The sequence below is a fragment of the Grammomys surdaster genome, unplaced genomic scaffold (genome assembly GCF_004785775.1).
Source record: "Grammomys surdaster isolate TR1022 unplaced genomic scaffold, NIH_TR_1.0 187, whole genome shotgun sequence".
Taxonomy (NCBI): Eukaryota; Metazoa; Chordata; class Mammalia; order Rodentia; family Muridae; genus Grammomys; species Grammomys surdaster.
The window spans coordinates 4331886-4339894 of NW_021604632.1; positions in this window are offsets into that span (position 1 = coordinate 4331886).

Here is an 8009-nt window from a genome sequence, read left to right on the forward strand (position 1 = left end):
GAGAGAGAGAGAGAGAGAGAGAGAGAGAGAGAGAGAGAGAGAGAGAGTCAGAGAGAAATAAAGAGACAGGCAGACAGACAGACAGACAAAGAGACTCCCTGGAGCTCTAGATAAATTTGTGAACATCACTTTTGGTGAGAAACCCTGTCTCCAAAGCTAAGTCAGAAGAGCTGGCCCTGTTGGTAAAGTGTTTGTCATGAATTTGGATACTCAGACATCCAAGTCAAATCTGTACAGTCAGTTGACGACCTACGGGTTCAGTGAGAAACCTTGTCTCAAAAAATTTAATAATAGGGCTGGAGGCTTAGCTCGGTGGTTAGGACCACTGACTGCTCTTCCAGAGGTCCTGAGTTCAATTCCCAGCAACCACATCATGGTGGCTCACAACCATCTGCAATGGGACCCTATACCCTCCTCTGGTGTGTCTGAAGATGGTGACAGTGTATTCATATACATAAAATAAATAATAAATAAATAGATAGATAAATAAATAGATAAATAAATATTTTTAAAATTTTAATAATACAGAGCAGTAGAGGAAGACACCCCAAATCAACCTGTGTTGTTTATGACATGCACATACGCACATGTTCACAGTTACCTTCACACACGTACATGTATACATAACTAATAACAACATATAATAACAATAGCATGGGGACTGACTGAAGAAGACACCGGTCTTGGTTAGAGTTTCTACTGCTGTGAAGAGACACCATAACTACAGCAACTCCTAGGAAGGAAAACATCTAATTGGGACTAACTTACAGTTCAGAGGTTTAGCTCATCCTTGGCATGGTGGAGAGCGTGGCAAACACAGGCAGGCTTGATGCTGGAGGGGTTGCTGAGAGTTCTACAACTGGATCTTCAAGCAGCAGGAAGAGAGTACAATTGGGCCTGGCTTAGGCTTCTGAAACCCCAAAGCCTTCCATCTTTACCCAACAGTGATACGCTTCCCTCAACAATGCCACACTTTCTCCAACAAGGCTACACACCTTCCAGTAGTGCCACTCCCTGTAACTCTACGGGGCCATTTTCATTCAAACATCACAACACCTAATGGTGACCTCTGACCTCCACAAGCTTGTGCACACACATCTGGACATGAGCACACCAAACAAAATCCACAAGACTGGTTACTTCATTTTTCCTTGTGGCTCTGGTAGCTCTGGGATTTGGAGTGGAGGGGACTGGATTTGGCTTAGTGAAATCTTGCTCCTCCCTGTTTTATGGGCTCTTCGTAGAGAGGGAGGAGGGTCCCAGACTTGTTCTAGAAGGATTCTCACTGAGGCAGAGCCTCCTCCGGGAGCCTAACTCCACCACCTAGCTGTGAGTCAGCTTGGTGTCATGAGTCCCCAGGAAAACAGGGTGTGGCTCTTAGCTCCACAGCCTCTCTGCCTGAATTCATTTGACTGTCTGAACCCTAATCCCCGACCGGGGTTGATTTTCCAGCCTCTCCTTTCTGGCAGGATTCTGAATTTACATATTCTCCTAGGTACTTTCCTATAGGCTGCAGAAAGCTTGATCCAGACAACTTGATACTGTCCCAGCCATGCATTGCGTGCTTACTGACCAAAGCAGTGCTGCCTTCTTGACTCCTGCCATCCTGTTGGATTTAAATTTGCCATCATTTTCCTTAAAGATTCGTTTTTATTTATTTATTTGTGTATGTGACGACACACGTGGAGGTCAGAGGACAACTTTTAGGGAGTCGCTTCTCTCGTTCACCTTGTCTTTGAGGCAGAGTCTGTCTTATTTCTGGGGCTGCTCTGTATATGCAAGATTCCTGCCCCCCACCTCCCATCTCAAAGTAAGACTTGGGGGCTGAGATTATAGATCCATGCCACCCAGAGTATCCCACGTTTGCAGGTGGATCTCAGGGATCAAACTCAGCATCAGGGTTTTCATGACAAGAACCCTCACTGGCTGCGCTCTCTGGGTGCTCCCATTTTATTTCTGTGACTCACTCACTCACTCACTTATTTACTCATTCATTCATTCATTCATTCCCTTAACATCCAGATCACAGTACCCCCCCCCCCCCCCAGTCTCACCCTCACAACCACTTTTCCCTACTTCTCCCTCCCCTTCTCCTCACAGAAAGGTGAGGACCCTACGGGTACCAACCCACCCTGGCACATCAAGTCGAAGCAGGACTAAGCACATCTCAGGGGCCAGGGTCAGAGACATCTCCCACTCCAACTGTTAAGGGACCCACACGAAGACCAAGCTGCGCTCTGCTACATACATATAGGAGGCCTGGGTCCATCCCATGCATGCTTTTTGGTTGGTGACTAATCTCTGTGACACACACCCCCGCCCCGGGGCCCAGGTTAGTTGACTCTGTAGGTTTTCTTGTGATGTCCTTTACCCCTATGGCTCCCTCAATCCTTCACAAACACACACACCCTTCCACAAGACTCTCTGAGCTCTTGGCCTAATGTTTGACTGTGGGTCTCTGCATCTGTTCCATCAACAGCTGGATGAAGTCTCTCAGAAGACAGTTGTGCTAGACTCCAGTCTGCAATCATAGCAGAGTACCATTAATAGTGTCAGGGGTTGGCTCTCTCCCACGGGATGGGTCTTAAGTTGTGCCAGTCATTGGTTGGTCGTTCCTTCAATCTCTGTTTCCATCTTATCCCTAACCATCTTGCAGGCATGGCAAATTTTGCGTCAAAGGTTTTGTGGGTGAGATGTTGTCACTCTCTTTCCATTGGAAGCTGTAACTCACCTTTTAAAGACCAAGTAAATACATTAAAAGAAAACCAAACCTGATATGACTGTGGCTCAGATCTATAATCCTAGTTATTCTGGAAGCTGAGGTTGGAGGACCTCAAATTTAAGGCCATTCTGGGCAAAATAGTGAGGCACGTATCGAAACACATGATGGAGAGGAAGAAGAAGAGGAGAGAAAGAAAATAATTCTATATCACTGTCAAAAATGGAAAACCCAGTTGCCATTGCCACATGTGTAAGGAAGCTATAACAATAAATATAATAAAGAAGATATATTACATGAGTGCTAATGAATCCTCACTAGGCTTTGCCTGAACAGTAAAAGCTCAAGTCTTTGACAAAGGGTGAGAGACCAGCATCAAACAAAGGCTTTCTCTCTGGCATAGTCAGTAAGACTAGGAGTGAGGGTGCAATGCAAAGTACACAGGTTTCTTACTGCATGACATACAGAACCCCTGCTGTCAGAGCTTTCCACCCTTGGAAAATACCGAGGGCGGCAAGGTTCTGGGCACCTCAGCACTAAACAGCCCAAGGGGTGGGAGATGCACAAATCCTGAATTAGGGGTTTTGAGTCATTCTAGTATTTTGTGTTCTTTTCAGTTTTTATTTTTGTCTTTTTCAAGACAGTGTTGCTCTGGGGCTCTGGCTGGTCTGGAACTTATTTTGTAGACCAGAGTGGTCTTGTACTTATAATAATCCTCCTTTCTCTGCCTCCTGAATAAAGGATTACAGGTATGTGTAATGATTCCCTGAAATCTCTACTGCTGACGGACATTTTGGAAGACTTGCTTTTCCCCTGGTAGATCTGCAGAGATCCATTTTGGGGCTACAGCTGGGATGCCACAAGATGCATTACCTGCACATGGGGTGATTCTCTGGGTAGTAAGGCATGAGTGTGCAAGCATGTAGGAGAGGCCAGACTGTGGGCAGATGGCGCACAACTTCACTTGTGGCCAATATACTCCCTCAGCAAGTTCATGGCCTCGGGTTTGTGCCAGGACTCATTGCTCCATGCAGTATTTTCCCAGAGTGTTTCCAAAGGAGGGAAGGGGGAGAAGAGGGGGAGAGAGAGAGAGAGAGAGAGAGAGAGAGAGAGAGAGAGAGAGGACTGAGTAAGGATCCAAAGGAGCTGGTAATGACTTGTGTTTGGTGTGTGCATGTATGCATGTGTATGATGAGAACTATGGACTTCTTAGAACAGAATTTCATTAAATCTGAAAGTCAACTAAGGAAGAATTGATGTCTCAAGACACTACTAAGTATGCTAGTTTACTATTTTCTTAAGTAGGGTCTCATATAGCCCAGGCTAGCCTCAAACGAATTATGTAGTCAAGGATGACCTTAAACAGAGTATGTGTCAGTACTTCTAAATCTTCCTAAGTTTCTCACTGACACCTTGTTGTTATTAATATATAATCACTGACTGACCTTTGTCAGACATATCCCTATTTCATGCTTCTTTTTTCTCCTTTTTTGCATGGTGGGCGTGCGCGTGCACATGGATACTCATGTGAGCGGGTGCGTGTGGATGCTCTCGATGGAAGCCAGAGGTTGCCATCTGACATCTTCTGTCATCAGTCTCCACCGATTCTACTAGTCTAGTTCTTCAGCTTGCTTTGGGAGCTCCTATCTCTGCCTCCCGAGAGCTGGGACGACAGGCAGCCACCAAGCCTGCCTGGCATAAATTTAGGTGTGTAGTGGGGAATCTTCTTTCCAGTCCTCTTGCTTGTCTACCCAGGACTCTGTTCACCAAGCCATCCTCCCAATTCCCCTGGTTCACAATCTTAATGCTCTATTTAACAGGTTTTTTTTTTTTTTTTAAAAAAAATCTTCAACTTCTAACCATTTGTTTCTAGTCTATGGAGCTATGATTGATTTCTGTAAATTGACCTTGAAGGTATGTCCTTGCTAACCTTATTTCCTCTAGGTTGTGTGTGTGTGTGTGTGTGTGTGTGCGTGTGTCAATTTTTACTGGATTTTCTACATAGACCATTGTGTCACCGCCCAATAAAAGACAGTCCAACTCCTTTCCTCTGAGCCGGAAGAAATGCCTTTTCTTTTGTTGACCTTCACACTGGCCAATCCTCTCCTACAAAGCCAGACACAACACCCTACACTTGTGGTCCCTGTCTATGGGAGTGGAGGCAGAAATATCAGGAGTTTAAGGTCATCTTCAGGTACATAGAGAATGGGAGGCCAGCCTGAGGACACTTGGAATCCAGACCCAAAAAATAAAACAAAAGCCAGGTGTGGTGACTGGTGCCTTTAATTCCAGCGCTCTGAAAGCAGAGGCAGGTGGGTCTTTGTGAGTTCAAGGCCATCTCGGTCTATATAGTGAATTCTAGGACAATCCGGGGCGATATAGTGACCTTAAAAATAAAATTAGTACCATGCTAAAGAAACATGATAAGAGTGGAATCTTCAGACTGTTTCTGATATGCATGGGAAAGTTTTTTTTCATCATGAAGTTTGACATTTGTTGTAGATAACCTTTATCAGGATGGGGATGTGTTTTCTGTCTCACTGGGAGGAGAAGACACAAAGGATGATGGAAATATATTTGGGTTGATTACAAAAAAAACCGATTTTTTTTTTGCCATTCATCTGATGATCACACAGGTTTGAATTCTTTTGGTTTGTTTATGTGGTGCAAGTTCCTTAGTTCCTAACGTTAAAGGAAACTTCCCTACCTGAAATAGACCCCGTTTATTCATGACATACCACTTATTATATTGTTGTATCTTACTGCTGTATTGCTAAAGTTTGTTAAGAGATTGTATGGGGGGGGGAACTACTCAGAATAAAAAGCATTACCTGAGTTCAGATCTCCGGAACCCACGTAAATCCAGATGTGGTAGCATGGATCTGTAGTCACAGCGTACCCTTAGCGACATGGACGCCAAAGACAGGAGCCCCTCTGGAAGCTTGTGAGTCAACTAGCCTGGTATATTCAACAGTAAACAAGAGACCTACCTCGAACCAAGTGGAGGGCAAGGCCTGACACCTGAGGTTGCCCTCTGACCTCAGAGGATGTGTGGATGTGTGCAGTGGCACCCATGTACCCACACCCAGTCATTTATACACAAATATGCAAATGCAAAGGACGTTTTCCAGTGATGTCAGTGAATGGTCCTGGTCTGTAGCTTTATATTTTTTTTCCCTAATGTTTTAATCTGGTCTGGGGGTTAGAATAACGTTGGTCTCTGTATCGGTCATGTTTCTGTTACTGTGATAAAATACCAAGACCAAAAGCAACTGATGGGAGTATTTAGTTTGGCTTATAGTTCCAGATGGATGAAAAGTCACCGCAGCAGAGAAGCATGGCAGTGGGCAGCAGGCATTGAGCGGCAGGCAGCAGGCGGCGGGTGGCGGGAGGCTGGCAGCAGGCAGCAGGCAAGGAAACAGAAGCAGGAAACTGAGAGATCACATGTCCAAGTGTGAACACGACGCAGAGAAAATGAACTGGAAGCAGGAGAGATATACTCTCAAAGTCTACTCCCAGTGGCCTACTTTCTCCAGCAAGGCTACACCTTCCAAACCTCTCCAGACAGTGCTGCCAGCTAGGGATGCTATCTTCAGACACAGGAACCTCTGGCAAACATTTCTCATCCGAGTGACCACAGTCTTTAAGCATCAGGTGGAAAGTATTACTTCTTACTCAATTTCTGGAAGGATTGTGTAGAATCATTCTCTTTTTTTTCGAGAAGAGAGATGTATTTATTTTTACTTATGTGTGTGAGTGTTTTGCCTCCAGGTAAGTAGATGCATCATTCATCCTTGGTGCCCTCAGAGATCATAGGAGGGCACCAGATCTCCTGGCACTGGAGTTACAAATAGTCGTGAGCCACCATGCCCGTGTTGGAAATTGAAGGTCGGTCCTCTGCAAGAGCAGCTAGTGTTCTTAACTGCTTAGCCATCAATACAGCCGAAGTTGTTATTTTTTAAGTATTTGCCAGTATTACAATGCTTCACAGAATTAATCAGTGAAGCCCCATGAGCCTACAATTACCTTTAAAAGTTTATTAACTTAACTTGTAGAGTTTTATTAACAAGCCTGGGGCTATTCCATTCATCTATTTCTTCTTTAGTAAACTTTTAACAACTTGGATACTTGAAAACAATTAGCTCGCTGGGCGGTGGTGGCGCACGCCTTTAATCCCAGCACTTGGGAAGCAGAGGCAGGCGGATTTCTGAGTTCGAGGCCAGCCTGGTCTACAGAGTGAGTTCCAGGACAGCCAGGGCTACACAGAGAAACCCTGTCTCAAAAAACCAAAAAAAAAAAAAAGAAAAGAAAAGAAAGAAAACAATTAGCTCATTTAATCTAATTAGCAAATTTATTAGGTGAAATTACTCATGATTTTCATGTATTAGCTTTTTGAGGGGGAGGGTGAAATAGGCTGGTCTTACTTAAACTTGTGCTTCTCCTGCCTCTATCGTCTGAGTGCCAACTTCAAGTGGATCTGGCACCATTCCTGGCCTGCATCTTTTTTCTAAGACCATCATCCAGTAAAAGGAACAAGAGAGCTATGGAGGAATGGCTGATTCTATACCCGAAGGAACATATCGAAGACACACAACAGCTCTCTGTGGTCAGAAGCTTAAGCATCAGAATAAAGTAGAATTGTATTATAACTCGAAGTATAAAATGAATGTTGACTGCATAAGTATATGAAGGAGAATATCAAAGATGGGAAATATCACATGGTTTATGTAGCTATTCTGCTATCAAGGAGGTAGAGATTGTTGTACAGTACTCATGGGAATATAAACCAGTATAGTTACTTAGAAGCTAATTTACTGTATTGTAAATGTAACACTTGTATATCCCAGGACACAGTAATTTACATCTCTAGATATATAAACTATAGAAATTCTTACCCATGTATACAGGAATGCTTATAAGAGAAGAAAAAGACAGAGCTAAGTATGGCAGCACACTCCTTTCATCTCAGCACTCAGGAGGCAGAGGCTACCAGCAGTCTGTGAGTTCCAGGATAGCCTGGTCCTCAAAGCAAGTTCCAGGTCATCCAGGGCTATTCCGTGAGACCCTGTAATAAGAGAGGTGTTGGGAGAGAGAATGTGCTTCCTGTGCAAAGGTCAGGGAAAGTAGATAAGTTCATACAGTGGAATAAGACAGGATGATTGGGAGACTGTAGAGATGCTCTGCCCCAGATGACCCTTAAACACCACCAACTGAAATACACAAAGCTACACAGTGACCCTTAGACACCACCAACTGAAATACACAAAGCTACACAGTGACACTTAGACAC